The following is a 17,470-nucleotide window of genomic DNA, read 5'->3' on the forward strand; positions in this document are numbered from 1 at the left end:
GTGTGCCAAAACCAGGCAATAAAGAACAAAATGTCATTCACCTTCAAGGTTGTTCAAGGTGACATCGCACAACCCAGGGCTGCAGTGGGGCTGATGGGGCTGGTACAGGTAGGTCACCGCCGCTTGCGGCGGGGGCTTTCCTGCCACAGAATTTTTTTTTGTTGTAGGCCGTCATTGCACCCTCCACCGTTTCGGTGGTGGACGACGGCCGTTGTTGCGGCGCGTGTCTTTATCTCCCTCTTCCTTTTCTTTCTTCTCTATTTTCTCTTCTGTCTGCACGAGGCAGCGGAGGTGGCTCAGCTACAGAGCCAGTAGCAGGCCCGTGCATTTTCTTTTCCTTCTCCGTACAGCCACAGCAACAGCTGCCTCTGTTGTTTAATTGGATAATAAGAAAGGGAAGGCGTAGTATCTGTCACACTTGTTCTGTGGTCACTGAATCGCGCCGTGAGGGAAAGGATGATTGATTGATTGAATGTCCTTTATTGAATTGGAAGGCTCATGGCCATGGATGGGGATAAAGGGGAGTAGACAGAATCTTCATTGTTTAGGTCGTCACTCGAATCACATTGCTCTAACCAGGCCACTAAGTGAGCCATACTTGGCAAATATCATCTGTGTGTTTGCATCAGTTTCTAGAAGGGAACGGTAGTTCAGGCGGTAGGGTTCGATCTCGGGGCGTCCAGTAGAAAAAGCAGGGCATTCCCAAAGTAAATGAGATATGCCGCCGCAGGTTAGAGTCGTACAGTGGGGGCACGTAATCATTTTCTCCTTATACTGACGCCAGCGGGCCATAATACGTGGCGTGTAAGCCGCATGGGCGATGAGCTTATTCAAAAAGACTTCTTGACTTCGGGTGAGGTGGGTTCTTCTCGTAAAAGGTGCTTCTGGTGTGGCCACCTGCATGCGATGCTGACTGAGGCTACGAAGACTGGTCCGAGTATAGTGCATAAGGGCAAGAGAAGGGGTGAGTTGCCCGCCCAAGGTCGAATAAGGATGAAGCAAGGGGGGTGGGGAAGTAAATGTGGACATCCCACCTGCCAAGGCAGCCGCGGCGTGTGCCGCCGCATTGCCCCCTGATTCGTCCGAGTGACCTGGGGTCCAGTGAATAGCGACAGTTCTGGTCGCGAGTTGGTGGCGTTTAAGGAGGCGCTGTATAGCCGTAGCTGTTGCATCTTGTGAACCCGGAGTAGCGATTTCCTTGTAAGCTTCAAAGGAATCAGTAAGAATACGTAGTGACCCAGTTCCGGTGCAAGGCACTCCTGACAAGGCTCCCCAAATCGCGAGGAGTTCAGCGTGAAGAGGGGTACCCTGAGGTAGATGGCAGGCATAAGCGCCTGAAAGGGAAGGGTTGTCATCGCATACCCAGGCCATAGATGCGAATTCGCTTGTAATGGATGCGTCGGTGTATATGTCAGTCGTATCGGGGATTCGCTCTTGTCGGTGATGGGCAGCTAGGAGCTCCCGGGGAATGACAAAATCGCGGTTTATAGGTCGGCGATGGACGCGTGTGACTACTGGCATCTCCCAAGGGGGAAGTGATGCATATAGGGCTGGTGTTTTGTCGTTACGCTGTTCATCCCACGCCAGCAGGCGACGCCCCTGGACAGTGTTCTCTAGACGTATTCGATGACGCGTCTGTGACTCGGTAACGATGGTAGTGAGAGGTGGAAGAGCGGCCAAACGCTCAAGTTCGGCTATAGGAGTGTGCTTAGGTAGACCGGTAATAGTGCGTAGCGTTGCGCGATGAAGGCGTTCGACCTTAGCGAAGTCAGTCTTCGACAGTTGGAGGACCGGTGTGCCATAGAGGATTTTTCCGACCGCCGCTGCTCTGGCCATCGCACGACAGGCATGCTGCCGCGCACCGCCGTGCCGGTTGGACAGGCGACGAATAGTATGTAGCAGTGCTGGCCAAAGGCGTTGTAACTGATGAACCCATTTCTGGGGGCTGTTGCAGCTTGATATGGGCAGGCCAAGAATGTGGATTTGCCCATTTGAGGAGGTGATTGTGTTGCCTCCGATGTGAAGATGGATCTGCATACTGGGGTTGGTTTTATGTTTTCCGTCGATACTAATCAATTCTGTTTTATGTGGTGCGAGTTCGAGGCCAATTTTGGTTAGTGTATCTTCAAGACAAAGAAGGGCCGCCTGAAGTTCAGTCTCCATAGAATATTTGTCTACGTAATCCGCTGCCTCAGTCCAGACGGTAATATCATCGGCATATATAGCGAACCTTGCGCTTGTGCTGATTTCCAGATTCTCGGCGACGCGTGTCATGGCCAAGTTGAACAATATGGGTCCGAGAATGGAGCCCTGAGGTACACCCCTATCCAAGTAATAGGTTTTGGGCACCCATCCCGGAGCTTTGCCATGTAGCTGAATGGGTCTAGATGTCAAAAAATTGCGGATCCAGATTTGGGCACGATTACTAGGAAAGCGTTTGGCGAGTTCCTCCAGGATAACCTCATGGCGAACTTTGTCAAAAGCTTTGTGTATATCGACAGCCAGGAGATAGTCAGGTAGCGTTTTACGATGAGCTCTATTCAGAACTCTTCGCAAAAGCCAAAGGCAGTCATGCGTTCCAAGGTTAGGGCGGAAGCCGGCTTGAGCTGGATGAAATCCAGGACTGACGTATTCAATGTAGTGACTAATCCGGGTATGCAGCAGGCGCTCGATGAGTTTACAGAGATGTGAAGTCAGTGCAATTGGACGCAAATTACTAGGAAGTCGAGGGTTTTTGTCAGGTTTAGGGATAGGAAGAATAAGAGAAAGCTTGAGGTTATCCGGTACCGTTCCGGTCTCCCAGTAAGAATTAATGATGTCGAGAAGGGCATCCTGGGCTGCCGAGTCGAGATTGCGAAGCTCCTGCCAACTAACTCGGTCATGCCCGGGTGTGGCGCGAGCTCGGCCTCTTCCGAGGGCTGCTTGCAGTTCTCCCTTTGAGAATGGGCGATCCAGGTCTGGATCAGGGTTTCCGACTGGGAAAATGGAAACTGCTGGTGGAGGCGTTAGGCTGGCGTGTGGGAAAAAGGTGCGTATAACTTCATCTTCAACATCAGCCGGGTTGCCATTGAGAAGGAGATCGGCGAGAGGTGGTGCCCCGCGTGCCTTGCCATTTAGGCCACGAAAGATGCGCCAAAGTTGTGATAGGCCCGGTACTTGTCCAAGACGGTCGCATGTAGAGTGCCAAGCCTCACTTTGCAGGTGAAGCTGGTATGTCCGGATAAGCTTGAATTGTCGTCGAAGAAGCACGAGATCTTTGTGACGTTTTCCGCGTGTCCGAAAACGTTGCGTGAGGTGATCTGCGCGACGCCAAAGGTTAGCCAGGTGAGCATCCATGCCAACTGTGGAATCGTCACAGGGGATATATTCGAGAGCTTGAGTGCGGGCATCTCGGAGTACAGACAGGAAGGAGTCAATATCCGAGAAGGGGGTCGTAGTATTAGCACGAAACTTGTCCCAGTTGAAAAACGAACGTGTTGTCCGAACGCGAAGACATTTACGATTGAGAGTGAGCAAGATGGGCAAGTGATCACTACCCCAAGAATTAGAAAGGACTTCCCAGCACCGAAGAAGACGCGGTGATGAGAACGTAAGGTCCAGTGTAGTGTCTGCTTGAGAGGGATGGAGACCGATACGGGTCGGCACGTTAGGTTCGTTGCACAGGGTAAGAAGAGTTTGATCAAGGGCGTCATATAGGTGTTTACCACGTTGGTTAGGCTGAGATGAGCTCCAGGCTGCGTGATGTGCGTTGAAATCTCCGCCAATAAGAATAGGATAAGGGTGTGCTGCGTTTTCAAGGTCAGGGAGCCAGGAACAGGGTTCTGCCATGACGTTACCTGGCCGGAAATAGGCCGATGCTACGACGAAAGGTTTTTGGCCAGGGGGGAAGATTTTTACTGCAACAATCTCACGAGTGGAAGAGCAAAGGGATTGAAGCGAGAGCTGAGTGGAAGGACAATCGTTTCGGATTAAGACGGCCGCCTGTCCCTCTGAACGGTCGTTTTTATGTTGGATAGTAGGTGTCTGGTAAGTGCAGTAACCAGGAATTTTACAAGGACCGCGCGTTTCTTGAAGAAGTATGAAAAGAGGACGGCGCTGAGGCACAATTGTACGAAGGGTAGGACCGTTCTGATTGAAGCTTCTACAGTTCCATTGAATCCCATGAGCCATAGTACTCATGAAAGGGGCACAGATTTACGGCGCTTACTATCGTCTGTGAGTGTGGTACGTTAGTGTAAGTGTAAGTAGAAATTGCGGTGCAGCCACGGCGGAAATTTGCGCCACGGCAAAAGCGCTGAAAGTTAGGTGGGCGTATGAATTTAAGTTCGCAGGAGTCACGTGGATGCAGCTAGCACAGAACCGGGTTAATTGGAGAAATATGAGATGCCTTCGCCCTGCAGTGGGTATAGTCAGGCTGATGATGATGATGAAAAGCGCTGCATCGCGGCTAATGAAGCTTTCGCCTGGTTGGCGCAGTGGTTAGGGCGCTCGACTACTGTGCCCAAGGATCTGGGATCGCATCCCGACCTCGGCGGGCGCTTTTCTATTTAGGCGAAAAGCTTTACTCCTTTGTGCTGTGTGATGTCAGTACACATTAAAGAATCCCAGGTGACCGAAATTTATGGAGCCGTCCTCTTCGTCGTCTCTCTAGCCTGGGACGCTTTGGGACGGTAAACCCCAAAGCAAAGCCGAACCAAACCGAAAATCTATTGCAGGGACAAACAACCTGGTCGATAATTTAGGGCAAAGATGAATACATTTTTCTGAATAAAAATCTACCTCTAGGAATGGCTTAAAACAGTGAATTGCGGGAGCAGTACAAAAAGTCGAGGAAACCTAAGCATCGCCTTTAAGATATCTACGCGATAGCGTTAGCTAGCCCCGTTCACTGTCCTTAAACCTCAATTGTTGGAAGATTTGAACTGGAAAGTAACATATTCGGATCATTGGTATCCATCATAATACAAGAAGTAAACTGAACGTTGACGATGTCAATAATGTAAAATAATCAAAAGAGGTACCAGATTTGAACCCTGAGGGAAATCAAGGTGTATTTGACCAGAAGTCAACTTTACACTCCCTAGCTGAGTATACATGGGTACAGGATTTTATGTCTTCTCCAAACGTCCAAATGCTACTGCACGAAAACCGTGTCTTTTGAGTGCTTCAGCTTTGCCCTTTAACAGCACTATCTGGTTAAAGGGTAATGGAATAAACGGAATGGAAGTTGTCGAAAATTGTGCCCGTTTTGAAACCTTCTAAATAGCCAACAAGTTACGCATCCTTCCAACCCATCGCCCTACTGAGCTGCGTCGGTAAGCTTATGGAGTGAATGATCTCCAAACGCGTCACCTGGTTCCTCGAGAACAGAAATGAATATCCTCAAGAAATGAACGGGCTTCGCCAGAATAGGTCTGCGGCTGATAATGTTATTACCCTTGTCTCATCACTTCAAGAGTACCTTCACGCTGGATACATCTCGACAGCCGTTTTCCTTGACATCAAGGCTGCTTTTGACTCTGTATTTCATCATGCAATTCTCGCAGCCTTGGCCTAGGATTAAAGCTTTACAAATGGATTGGACACTAAATACAAGAACGGTAAATTTTTACGAGCACTCCACATGGTCAAACTGCCTTTTATGCAGTGAAGAGGGGCGTACCTCAGGGAGCTGTGCTCAGCCCTCTCCTGTTCAATATTGCCCTTATACATATAACAAGAAACCTTCGCCGTGGAGTACGCATTACAATTTTTGCAGATGATATTTGCATCTGGAGTGCATCACGTTAGCGTTATATAACGCAGCAACAAATTCAGACAGCGTTAATGCACATCTCAATGTACCTGGCTCCCCGAGGTCTTCGGCTCTCACCAGAAAAGTGTTGCTATGGCTTTTACGAGGAAGAGAATGACTCGATACCCGCTCCTTCTGGGTGGATGGTCATTGTCCTATGTACGATCACACCGGTCCCTAGGGGTTATAATTGACAGTAACCTCTCTTGGGCCCCTCAGATTAAAAAACTTCATGAGATAATCACTGCAGCATCACAGGTTTTCAGATTCATGACGGGAACACGATGAGGCAGCAATTGCCGATCGATGGTTCTGCTTGAAAAGGCCTACGTTGAAGGAGCGCTACGCTACTATTTACTGGTACTTCAAAGATTATATCCAATAAGGAAGAAGATTCCTGAGGCTGCACGGAACAACTGCTTGCGGATATGCTTTGGACTCCCAAAGGGATCCTCTGCATCAGGAAAACTTGCAGAAGCAGGATGCCTCCCGCTAGATGTGATAGCCGCCCAAGAAACTATGCGCACCCATCTTCGACATGTCCTCCAAGGGAATAAGCATTTCTTGCATCGTGTCCAACAAACTCACAGCAACTCTGGCTTTGGTCAAGCAGTACAGTTTCTGCCCCTCCCTACTATTATTCAGCCACGTAGTTTACTACCTGTCACCTTTCCTCCATGGACACTATTGTCTTTAAAGGTAAATATGTTTGTTCCTGGCGTGGATGCGAAACGCCGCATGCCACAGGCAGCACTTCTGCAAGCTGCTCTCGCCTATATAGTCAAGGAATATACGCAGCACACCCACTTATTCACTGACGGTTCAACTGCTCAAGAGACTTCATCCTGGGGTCTTTATGTACCCTCAACAAACAATGTCCTGTCTTACCGGCTGCAGCGGAAGACATAATCTACGACAGCTGAGCTCCAAGGCATTAAAGAAGCTCTCTCCTATATCCTGCGCCAAATTCCCGGAAGATGAGTTATCTTCACTGATTCCAAAGCATCTCTGCAAATCTTGAATAACCTGCTGAAGAAAAACAATCATCATCCTGTTTTCCTTGACATCGGGTATCTTCATCATGTGGTTATTGCCGCAGGTCACTGCATAACATTTCAGTGGATACTAGCTCACTGTGGTATCAAAGCCATTGAAAAAGCAGATGAAGCGGCTCGCCAAGGCCACCAACATCAAAGGTACATTAGGACCTTCACGAAATCTGATGCATCCCAACTGGCTAAAAGATTTGCTTCCGAAACAAAGTATCGACTTTGGAGCTTGCCGACGCATCACTACCAATTTCTATATTCTTTTGACTCACATCTAAAATAAGACTTCCTTCGAAATATCCTCTCCAACTAGAAACTCTTTGCCACCGACTTCGTCTAAACTGTGCATACACAAATGAATTGCGCTACCGTTTTGGTGAAATGAACAGCCCGTGTTGTGACAACTGTGGCTCGATTGAAACTGTGGAACATATACTACTTGGGTGCACTGCGTACGCTGACGAGTGTGCAAACTGTGAACACAGCGTGGAGAAGCTCTCCCCACTGCTTTAACAATGCACAGTGTTTTAGGTTCCTTAGCCTGCCCTAGGCAACAGAGACTCGCGATGAACTTTTTATTTACATATTTGAAAGACATTGGACTCCTTCACAAACTCTAAATTCACCTCGCATGTTTCTGTCAGGCATTTTGCAAGCTGTAAACTTTATAAGCAAATTTGTCGGATCATGCATTTCATTATTTGGTTTTATATCACTCCACGAAACACCTTACCACGTATTTAATGGCCGTGTTTTATCTCCCCCTTCAATTCTATTATTTCCCTCACCATTCATTTTTCAATCTTTCCCTCCCGAATTCCCCTACCCACACAAAGTAGCATGCCAGCGAAATGTAAACGCCGGCAAAATTATCTGTTTTTCCATTAAAGAGTCTCTCTCTCTCTCTTGAGTGCTTCAGTGAATCAAAAGCTGTACAAAAATCTAAAAATATTCCGTCATAAAAACTTCTTTTAGAAATTAATAATTAGAGAATATTTAATTTATAACAGTGCTATCTGGTTTCATTTACCTGCCTGGAAGCCATGCTAGTGGCTACAGATTAGACGTTTACTTGCAAGAAGTTACTTATCCGCCTAAAGACTATACGCTCAGCTACTTTTGAAAACAATGGCAATACTAAAATTGGGCAATAATCATTCGAGTCATTTTGGCTGCCTCCTTTAAAAAACACGGCAACACACGGAACGTTTAATTAGAGGAGAATACTCCAGTTCACAACAGAGTATTATAGATATGCGTAAGGTGCCAGCGAAAATATTAACAGCAAATTTGATTTGAAAGCTAACAACTTCGTCATCTTCAGTTCAGCACGTATTTCTAAGAGCAATAATGGTAGAAACGACTTCCTCTATTGTAGTAGAGGACAAAATATTGAAATCGGTACTGCGGGAGGGCAAGTATGTATCTACAGTCCGAGATTTGTGACTTGTAACAAGGGCATGATACTCTCCTGCCTCTAAAAAGTGTCCACTGGGCTTATTTCAAAGTGACACATCTGCTTAATTCTCATCGTAATTACTAAGCTTATAAAAAAGGTAATTCTTTTTGTCCCATAATAAAATTATTTCATTACGAAAGTCACTTGGAATTTTTTAATATAAACGAAAGCTTATTAATATAGAACAAATATTTAGCCTTCATAAATGAATTTAATGTTTTTCTGAGCTTCCTAAATGCAAATATTTTCACCCGGCTTTCTCGTTTTCAAAAGAAAAGGAAACATTTTGTTCTTTTGTTCAATTCGTTTCAAAAATGCTCCTGTCATCCATACTTTTCTAGCTTTCCAAGATATTTTGTGGAAAGCCTCTGGCCTTCTTCCACAAGTGGCGAAGGTGAGACTTGATCCCCTTCCTGTTGTATGCCCTGCCTCTCGCTGGAGCTACGTTCCGGTCGCTGTTTACCACCTACCACCATCGTTATGTCTACTGAGAGTACCCATTAACCGGCAGGACCTTCTACCTCAGCTGTATCACCCCCTCTGACTGTACCCATACGACAACGCGACCCGCCGCTGTTCGATGATCATCGTGATGAAGACGTCGATGACTGGCTGGAAACATATGAACGCTGCAGTGCCTACAACCGGTGGTACGATGCTCTAAAATTTTTCAATGTTTCTTTCAACCTCATTGAAGTCGCCAGAACCTGGCTTATTAACCGCGAACCCCACACCACTCACTGGACACATTCAAGCACCAGTTTCGCCAATACTTAGCGGACCCGGCAGTTCGGACTGCGATCGCGAAGAACAAGCTCCCTTCCTGCCTCCAAGGTCCCAATGAGTCATATGCGTCTTACATAGAGATCATGCTTACTCTTTGCCGGCGTATTAGTCCCACTATGCCGCAACATGAACGCGTACGCCGCGTCTTGAAACGAATTGTTCAGAATCCTTCAACTGATGATGCCATTATTACGACCTGCCAACGCCTTGACCAGGTGCAGTCCTCCCGATTGCAGCTCGGCATCGCTACTGGCCCGACCTCTGCGGACCTCGACCTGCGGGCACTGATTCGAGCGATCATCCGCGAGGAGCTCCAAACCCTCAAGCCTGTCTGTCGACACGGGCGCGATCATTCTTCCGTAACTTCTAATGACGCCGGTCTCCGCAGCATAATTAAAGAAGAGCTGGCAACCCAGCCTATGGCATCCGACGCTGCTGCACCCCTCACCTCCACCACTTGTGGAAGAAGGCCAGGTCGAGACGGCAATGTCGAGACGGCAAAGAAAGGGATGCCATGTCTGGCGTTTATTCCGATGGACAACCGAGGCGCGTGCCACCGGTGGCGCCGCGGGATGATGACGATGGTATGTACACGTGGAAGAAGATCCCTGGAAGGCTCACAATATTTTTGCTTGGAAACGCAGTGCCGGAAACATCTAACAGTTTTTTTTTATAAATATGTTGGCGGCTGGGGACAAGTCCGCCTCACGATATACATCAGCCCAGCTGATTGTACACCTAAAATTACGAAGGTTGGGGATGTTTTTATCATCAGAAACTCTCCGGTGCATATTGGAGTGTTCATCGTCATCTTCTCTGGAAAAGGTAATGTTCCGTTGCACCAGAGGTGCGCCGTCAGAGACGGTGACGTGTTGCGGCGGAGATCCTTGCGCCAGAGGTGCCTCGCCGGAGACGGTATCTAGCGATGACTTCAAGACAGGAGGTTGCCAGAAGAATAAGTAAATGTCTATGTACACAGCAAATATTTGCAAGAACAACTTTTACAACATAGTTGCAAGGTGGAACTGGCTAACAGGGAAATATTCCCGCCTCGGCATAGCCGAAGATACAGAGCATCTAAACCTAGCCCAGAACGCCGGACTCGGCCCTCGGGCTCGGTATTAACCCGCTGAGGTGCAGCCCTAATTTGCACAACTCCAATCACAACAAACATCAAACTGATTGGTTCACTGTGACGTACAGCTCCCCCTTCAACGTTAAGAGGACTATACCCTCTCTCACTGAAACAAAAAAGAAAAACGAAACGCCAAACTCCTAGGGTCACGTCCTTCCTACATTCCGCGGTACACGTGGCCGTTCACCTGGCCGGTGAACGTTAGAGTCAATGGGTACCGTTGTAAAAAAAAGAAAAAGAAAGAGTGGTTCTTGGTTGTGTCACAGCTCGGCTGTCCTCACGATGAACCTTTTTTTTTTGTTAGTGCTCGCCACCACACTCAATCGGGCGCTCGTGTGAACGAGCGTCTCATCCGCAACCGCAAGGTCAAGACAGCGCGCTGAACTCGGTGTACAAAAAAGAGGGTGGGGGGAAGAAAAGAGTGGTCAGCAGTCCTGCCACGGCTCGCCAGTCATCACGAGTGCGGTGCTATTGTTAGCCGCTCGCCACCGCATTCCATTGGGTGCCCGCGTTAATGTATGTATCGCCTGCGACTACAGGGTTAAGACGGCGCGTGCCAACTGGTGTTCACCACGTCATTGACTCTGACTTAGCTCGCAACGCTCGTCATCCTAAATGACTTGGCGTGCTTTGCCAGGAGCCTCGCGGCGCCCTCCTGCCTGCGCACCACCTGCGGCCACTCCTGCTACGAGAACAAAGAGGGGCTGGGCTGGTAGCCACATATGCTCCCCGAATTCCCGCGCTAATCTGTTGTGCCCGTCGGTCCCTTAGAAGTACAAAGAGGGGCTAGTGATCACTAATCGCAGATGAAAAAACACCGAATAGATTGCAATCGCGCGGAATTTCAGTGAAAGACAAATGAATTAATGTTTCGGAGCGCTGGTTAATTCGAAGAGGCAACTCAATAATATTTTCATAACCATTACACATAAATACTTCATTTAGTATTATTATGAGAGGGCTAGTTTCCAAAAAAGGTTAATACAGCAATTATCTAACACAATAATACGCCGCTTATTCAGGTTTGCAATATTCAGAAAAATGTCAATCCACTGAAAGAAGCTATCTGAATCACCTTGAAGGGAGCGATACACATCCATTATGGTGATTCTACGTGAAACAATGCGCACAGTTTCAAAGTTGTCATGTACAAGAAAATACTGCTTCAAGGTAACAAATGACAAATGTGTTTGGTCATATAAAGGCATTGTACTACCACGCCTTCCAACTCGGAATTCTCAAATAGGCCTGTAATCAGAAAAATGTATTGCACTGGAGTCTGAACCAAACCATGTTTCTGTCAAAGCGATAAAGATAGTGTTAAAATGAACTTTATGTAGTTTGGTTTCTACTTCTACCGACTCTTTTTTGATGCTGTGACAGTGCACCGGGTATTCGTCGATTGGAATTGCGCATTGATAACCGCCGAGCACGCTTGCTGCTGTCTTCGTCGCCGATAACTTATTTCTTTTGCGGGCACGAGCCTGTAGAATGTAGAGGTAATTTGAGCGCAACGCCATTCCCCTCATTTGTCGATAAGGGCATTGTCACCACTATATGTGACAATATCAGGCACTGACAGCCAGGCGATTTTCCGCTCTGTTCTTGCACGGAAATATAAAAATATTTGCATACATTGATAAAAGCGCACAAAACCGTATTTTGTTTGCGCTGGTTTAGGTTTCATTCAGTGACTTTTCGGGGAGCGATTGTAGACGAGTTTGGACGCGAGAAGAGGTAATTGTTGCACTCGTATCCTCGCGCATGCGGCGAACACAATATTGTTTGGTGACGAATGAAATGGGGACCTCATGGCCTCAGTGTCTCACTAGTTTTTCCAAATTAGCCCCAATAAATCTTAAGATGTGTAGCTGACGGCGCAGGGAAAACATTATAGCGCCTGTATCCTGTATGCGAGAGAAAGCACGCCAAACTTTCTGGCTGTTCCACACATGGACTGGAGCAGTGGGTGCTGTACAATATCAGTATCTCTGTGACCTAGCCAGCCAGTTAATCGTTACTAAAAATTGGATTGCTATGCACAAATTTAGCACAAACATAAGGCTCAATGCCAATGTGCAGCCAACTTTTGACATTATTCATATAAACTTTTCAGACTAGTGACCTGACCCCCCTGATTGTTATGACCCGTCAGGCTGAATGGGCAACTCACGATACCTCAGAGGTTTAATGTGCTAGATGTTTGTGTCTATTCTTGATTAATATGTTTCAAGAACTAGATACATACTGAGAGAAAACAGCGTCCTGCTGCGGTATAACACTTCTGTCTGTATATTATCCCGGGCCCTATTACTTTCCCGAGTAATTCCTAAAAAAATAAATATTGTGTTAAAAACAAATATATATTTTAAACATACTGCCTCATTTGTGGCTGGACAGCTCAAGTAGAAGCCAATGCTCCATAATATGCAGGAAGTCGTCATCATTTCTGTTCATATTTACCTTAACGTTAACCTAAGCTCTCACTAACCTCGTATGTTCTTCGCTCACTTGAAATCGCTCAGGCTGATATTAGTCATTCGAACTCGCTGGCATTCATGTTAAGCTATATTTGTAACTAAATCTTCATTACTTTCCTAGTTGACGTATTAGTTAGCCGCAGACATCGCCTGCCTTTTGCGTATGTACATTACACGTAGCAGTGTGCCTCATTACCGAGCATGTTTACAAAATACTTGTAATCTGGTGCGTATAAAGAAACGTTCTTAAGTAATAACTCCACCGTCAAATACAGATTCGACAGCCTGATAGATCAATTCAAATATTGTGTTTCGGCTCAAAACAGTGGGCGTAGCTAATTAAACAGCAGTGCCCTATTTGTGGGAACAAGTTCCTTAAAACGCTCGAGGGCATCGTAATAACGCTCTGCAGATTAGTAGATTGCTGCGTTATTAGAGTTCCTTTCAATTTTGGTTTTGATATGTATAGCCGAAAGATCAAAGGAATTTTATGCGCATGAAGTCTAATTTATAAAACCAGGAGATCAAAGAATTGCTTTGAGCAATACCGTGAATGCAGTGAACGAAACGTTGGAATAAATGTAATTATAACTGTACTTCTTTAAAAGCAGGAAGACGACAGTGAACGGCAGGGCGGCCAAAACGTATAAGGACTTAGGATTGATCAGATTGGCAAATGAGATTGTTAGGAGCAAGAGCAATGCTTTCACGGTATTTTTATTGCCAAAACCCACAAACCATCGGTACCGTTTAGAACGATGGTCAGTGAGAACAGTTCATGGCACCTGGTTTTCAGCAAGCGCCTGCAGAAGCACCTTGTCTTCACGTACAGAATCCGTTTACTACAAACAGTTCTAAAGATGTTAGGTTTCTAGAGGGAAATTCTTCCACTGATTATGTGTTTTCAGTGGATGTTGGAGGTCTGTTTTACTCTGTTCCTCATGATGCATTGTTTACGCTTTACGTCTGTAAGAGAGGCTATAGGAAGTAACGGCACGTTTGATTTCGAGAACCCCTCAAGAGTTTCAATACGTGATTTCATGAGGTTGCCTGAGTTTGACCTGTGTCTTACATTTGTCTCTTTCAGAAACAAATGTTTTCGTCAAAGACAAGGGATCTGCATTGGATCCCGTGTAGCACAAGTGCTTACTAACATATTTTAACCTTTATTGACCTATCCCTAGAACCAAGTTTATTGGGAAAGGAGTAATAAAGCGTTGAGATATGTAGACGATTGTTTGATAGTTATTGAGAAACACAATGACTTGACCTACACAGATACTGTGAGCACGGTTTTAGACAGCTTTAATGAGCATAGGCGGGTTCTAGTTTTCACTTACGAACTATCCTTGCGGAGGTCTTGGCAATTTTTAGATTTGAATTTTATGTTGAGCGATGACCATGTGTGTTGGCAGTATATACCGCGGGCACAGAAGATACTGCCTTATGCGTCGGCTATTTTTAAAACAGTTAAACGCGCCATAGCCAACCGTTTCCTCGAGTCTTCACTCACGAAGTCGTGTCCCCCTGCCATACAGGCTAGTATTGATAAATAGATAGAACGTTTGGTTTGGCAAATTTCACATTGCCGGAGAGTTGAAGCCTGGGTCAGTTGGTACATTGTCTTGAAGAATAAAAAACCAGCGAAAGGACGAGGACGAAGAAAGACGAGGCACACACGGCAGCTAAACTCCTCATTCTTCGTCCTCATCCTCGGACTGGATCATTATTCTGCAAGACAATGGTTCCGTGCTCTTTCATCCCCACTGCTGAAGCCCTCCTGAGAGAAATCAAAGGGACCATGTTTGAAAGCCTAGTGAGCCAGCCAAGGAACCTGTGAAGCCGGAAGCGATTGCGTATGGGCACAGTATCGTCCACAACATCAAAAATGTGGCGAATAAGCATGACGTACCCGTCATCTTTTTAGCTCCTCGGAAATTTGCGCCGCTCTGTGCGCGCACAACGAATGAAGGAGATAGGAGCTGCTGCTGCTGCAAAAAAAGAAAAAAAGTATGGAAACAAGTTTGTGAATTGCTGCACCGGGGTAGTATATCAGATACCGTTGACCTGCGTTAAGGTCTATGTTGGCCGAACAGGACGATGTGTGAATCGCCGTGAAGTAGAACACGCGCGGTCAATAAAAGAAGCAGAAGGCACAGGTGCAGACATAAGTAATTAGAGCACGCTTTTCTGTTCAAAATCAAATCATGATCCTACACAGAAGATGACAAAACCCCTAGTTGTCAACGTGAAATGGCACTGACGTCTACTACCGGTTCACACATACCACGACTCTCCCTTTCACTAATGCAAAGCGTGAAGATGTTTACGAGAACATTTCGTGCTCCGCTTACTTTTGTGCGCATCGGTACATATCTAGCGCAACATTATGCGGAATGCATCATCTGTGACAGAGCGGCGTAACATTCGCCAGGTAAAAGCGACGCCTGCTGTGCAAGAAGTGTGAACAATGACTTCGGGAGATCACGATTCTTGGACGGAGCAGAATTACTATGGCGCGAGAGATTTTGGAAGCTTATCATATGAAAAAGAGAGGAAAAGATTGTGTGAACAATACATCGGGGAAAATTTCGAAGACCGAGATGTCCTATCTTGCATGTCCTAGTTGACACTACATTGTCCCCGTTTCGGCGCGTGCCTTGATTGCTACATATTTGCTGGCTGCTCAGCAAGTACAGTTAGATGAAGTTAGCGCCGGTTCTGCATTGTGCTTGTCTATGTGAGTCTTCGCGACATAATGCCTGTCTTAAATGTCGTGAGCATGATCGTGAGAATTAAAACGCGTCCGAAATAGGCGGCTTTCCGGCTAGCCGCCTACGTAGACGTCTTCTAGGGAGTATTGGAACGCACCTTAGGATTTCGCTTCCATGTTTAGACATGTTATCCGCCAATGCTTCTTTCTACTGCATCGCTGCCGTTCGGCACAGCATCGGGGCTTGCCAGGAGACGTTATGGGACGTTCACACTTGAGCATTCGGCGGAAAAGCGAGCTAAATCCGCTAACGCCGCAGAGAATCCGCCGGAAATCTCGGCGGACAGCCAATACGGTCCGGGACCGATCTTGCCGCCGGATTGTTTCCGCCGAGTTTCCGAGGAAGTTCAGTCGGCACGGCCAACGGCATCAACCGGTTAGCCTCCCTCAGGGCACTCGCAATCGACCATCGACTCACAATAAGTGACGGCCACAGCCGAAACGCTTTCGACACCATGACGCCGTGAAGCTGTATAATGTGCGGTAGGACAAGCGCCACCCTGAATACAAAAGCAATGTTGTCAAGGAAGATATTTAGAATAACATCTCACGCGGTCCTTAGTATGAGCGGCAAGTATACGCCTTTTTCTTACGGTGCTTGCAAATAGCACGTTGAAGCTCTTGTTACCACAGTATATGGGTAAGATATGCCATGATTTAGTGAAGAATTGAATGATAATGCGTTTTCCTTTCGGCACTTAGCCTATCTGTATGCTTTTGGTGGCGTACCTAGCTGCAGCCGAGTGGTCAGGTTAGGGTTAACGGGAGCTCGCAGTCGAATTGGCGACAGCGGCGTTGTGTTGGTTGCAGAAGTCCAAACGAAGAAGCGCGTCAGCGGCAGCAGATTTCGCTCGCTCGCGCCGCCGAATGCTCAAATGTGAACGAGCCATTTGCTGGAGAAATTTTGCCCGCTTGAACTGGAACGCGGATACCTTGCCCGGGAACAATAATGGCTGTATTTCCCGTCCAGGGATATAAACATCCAGAGGTCGAGACAAGTTATCGCTTTATCTCGCTGTCCTGAAATTATGAGCTTGTCGGATGCTGCAATAGGTCCATTCCATTGTTTTGGGCAAGTGGCTTTACGTATTGCCTGTCGACAGGAACGCTGCGTTAAAAACATTTTTCCACCAGCTCTGCTTTAGCGTGGGGAAGTCGGGCATTTATTTTTGCAAGAAAGTATGCATGACAATATATATAGCACAAAAAGTGTGGCACTACGGAAAAAGTTGGAACTAGAAAAAGAAGGCGTTAAAATATATTATCGGGAATAAACAAGTTTTTCAACACACGATCTGAACAAATCAGTGCCGGTAAATGCAGCGATTGAAGTGAGCAGGGGGTAGCATTCTTGGCTGTCTTTGTAAATAAATGAGCAAAGGTATGTGTTCGTGAGAAAAAAGGAGATCCCTACTTTATAAGAGCGGTCTCTACGGGATGATGTGTATGTAAGTTCTGAAAGATGTGCTTCTTTAAGATAATGGTTGAAATGATAAATTTTGCGAAAGATAGGCGAGACTGTTTTCAACGTAACGTCGCTGAGAGCAAAAGGGAAAGAAATTGCGATCGATATTATGCATGCGATGCGCCAATTTATCGTCCCTTCCTCACATGCGCCGGCGAATTAACATGACGCTACGTACAAAGTACGCTCTTTATGACAGCAGACCGTGCAGGAAGCCGTTTTTGATTCGAATCAATTTGCTCAATTTGAAATCAATTTTAAAACTGGAAAGCTCACTCCAATTTTGCCGACCACAAACCCGCTAGGGAAAACGTTCGAAAAAAAGGAATTGACTAGTAAGCGAATTATGTCTTATTATCTAAAAGGTGGTTGGGCCTCTGCGCTGATGAGGCTCTAACTCCAGTTGCCTATTACCCTGTTAACGTTACACGCCCATCTGCGGCATGTAAGCGCAATCGGGAGTGTTCACAGCAAGAACAAGAATCGAATGAAGAGACATGGAGTATTGAAGCTTCTTTTCATTTAAACT

The sequence above is a fragment of the Amblyomma maculatum genome, chromosome 6 (assembly GCF_055883805.1).
Source record: "Amblyomma maculatum isolate TAMU_Amacu chromosome 6, ASM5588380v1, whole genome shotgun sequence".
Taxonomy (NCBI): Eukaryota; Metazoa; Arthropoda; class Arachnida; order Ixodida; family Ixodidae; genus Amblyomma; species Amblyomma maculatum.